Here is a 2,500-nt window from a genome sequence, read left to right as displayed (position 1 = left end):
ATATCATCATCGTAAAAAATATAATAACCAAAAACAACAGCAATAGTGATGATACTGATTATTATCCGCTGTTGTTATTTTGTTTCTATTATAATCATAATTATTATCATTATTACTTTTATTATTATTATCATTACCATTATCAGTGTCACTACTATCATTATTCGCATTATTATGATTTTCATAATCGTTATCATTATTGTTACCATTATTACTATCGTCATTATCATTATTTTTTTTTTTACTTCTGTTATTATCATTATCGTCATTATCATTATTATCGTTATTATCAATATTCACTTAATAATATAATTTTGATCACTCTCATTATTATCATTACTGAATATATTACTACTACTGTTATTATCACTACTTACCCTTATGATCATTATAATAATAAATGTTTATAGTTATTATTGTCATCATTATCCTTATTATCATCATTATAATCGTTATCATTATCATCTATATTTCTATTGTCATTGTTATCATCATTATTATTATTATCAGTAATATCAACAATAATCTGAAACCACTACAAACAGCATGAACATATTGCTCATTCTGTTTATAAAACTTTCAACGCATGACTTACAATTTCCACAATCTTGAGATACAATAACATGACATAAATTGCACGAGACATTTCCTGCCTTACTCGTCCGACCATTCACAGCACAACACATAAACGCCAAGAATTTATCATGCAACACATGCATTGCCACTGCATTAATGGGGCTAATATACGAGTTCCTTAAAAATAGGAACCATGTTGATGGTGGAAGAATTCACACAATTATAATCATTCATGAACGAGTGGATAACTAAATATATGGGATGGGACTGTACCTTGGGGATAGTGTGTTGAAGTTGGAGCACAAGAATCTGACAGAAGAGCTGGCGTTGTTCTTTCACCTGGTCGAAGTGACGGCTACTGACACCACAAGTGACCCGCCTGCCATTTTTATACCTGGCATGGTTGCCAACGCGGGATATTTATCATTATTATAAGGAAGATGGTGGAGGGAGGTAGGGATGGTAGGGGGAGTGAGGGAAAGAGGGGCGTAGGGCAGGGAGAGAGGGAGAGGAAAGAGAGAGTGGGAGGAGGGAAGGAGGAGAGCAAGAAATGGGGGAGAGGGAGGAATGGAGGGAGAGAGGGAGGATTGACTCTTAGAAGTAATTAAATATTCGGTCGAACGGTGTGTGTGCTGCAAGAGCTGCATTTTTTCTGTTCTTTGGTTCATCTCCCCCCCCCCCCCCCCCCCCCCCACACACACACACTCACAGACACACGCACACACAAACACACACACTCAGACGCACGCACACAAACAGACACACGCACACATATACATACTAACACACACACACACACACACACATACACACACACACACACACGCACACACACACACACACATAAACACAGAGTGAGAGAGAGAGAGAGAGAGAGAGAGAGAGAGAGAGAGAGAGAGAGAGAGAGAGAGAGAGAGAGAGAGCGAGAGAGACAGACAAACAACCAAAGAGAAAGAAAGAATATTACAAACAGGCATTTTTCCTATTTATTTAGAGCAATCTTTATCTTATCATGTATTCCTCTGCCTATGGCATTAATAACTTTATTCCAGGTGTTCAGTAGCAAATGTACATAGTCAGTCATGGCTTTTCTTCTGCACTGAAGTGGGCCAGGAAATCGGATCGGCTATCCTTAAAATGAAAATTATCATAAATAGATAGATAAAATTGAACAAACTGCAACAAAATAAAATAAAATAAAGCAATAACACTCAGTAAAAGAAAGCTCGATATTACAAATATCGTACAATGGCATCGCGCCTAGGATCTCGGTCACAATTTTAACCGCCTAATGAGAAAGAAAATAGCAAAGCCATTATTTCAAAAAGGAACACTGCGCTGACCACTACTATTTCTGCTACTACTACTAAAGTTACTAATAATAACCCCAAAAATACAAATAAAAACTGAAAGAAAAACGCATAAAACAGTACAATACAAAACACAAATCAAGATATCGCACCTGATGACTCGCCGACGCCTGTAGCCTCAGGAGAACGAAAATGAGTACAGAGGTGTCTCCAAGCCTCCCACTTACAATGCCTCAATCTTTTCTTCCTGGGTCTGCCTTAACTGTCCCGGATTTGGCTTAGGGTCGCGCTTCCGTGATATCTGGGGGGGCGTTTTTAAAAGTTGGTAAGGATCGCGGCCTAGAAAAAGAAGATGGCGATGATGAAGATGAAGAAGAAGAAACAGTTGTTCTTTATTTTTGGGCGGTTTTCTTTCCCAAGCGAGATCGAGAGATGAGGAGCGAGGGTGTTTTAGTTATATTTTTTATTTTGTTTGAAGATCACTGGGATAATAGACATAATAGATACGGTTTATATTTACGAGGTTAAATTCTGGGATTACACGGTGCCTATAATCCATCAGGTTGGGGCGTTATCAGGCCTGGTGTGGCCATTACTGCGTTCCACATTGCCTT

General features: G+C 38.1%; 1 protein-coding gene across 1 annotated transcript in view; it reads right to left on the bottom strand.

Annotated features, from left to right (window-relative positions):
• LOC125035242 overlaps nucleotides 1–952 on the bottom strand; it is a 30,617-nt gene extending 29,665 nt beyond the window's left edge. Inside the window, exon 1 of the mRNA XM_047627504.1 lies at nucleotides 850–952. The gene's annotated coding sequence lies outside the window, so the exon portion shown is untranslated. The remainder of the gene's footprint in view (nucleotides 1–849) is intronic.
• Between the last annotated feature and the right edge of the window lie 1,548 nt (nucleotides 953–2,500).

This window comes from Penaeus chinensis, chromosome 19, assembly GCF_019202785.1.
Source record: "Penaeus chinensis breed Huanghai No. 1 chromosome 19, ASM1920278v2, whole genome shotgun sequence".
Classification (NCBI taxonomy): Eukaryota; Metazoa; Arthropoda; class Malacostraca; order Decapoda; family Penaeidae; genus Penaeus; species Penaeus chinensis.
The sequence above is the reverse complement of the archived record's forward strand: the minus strand, read 5'-3'. Positions and strand labels throughout refer to the sequence as shown.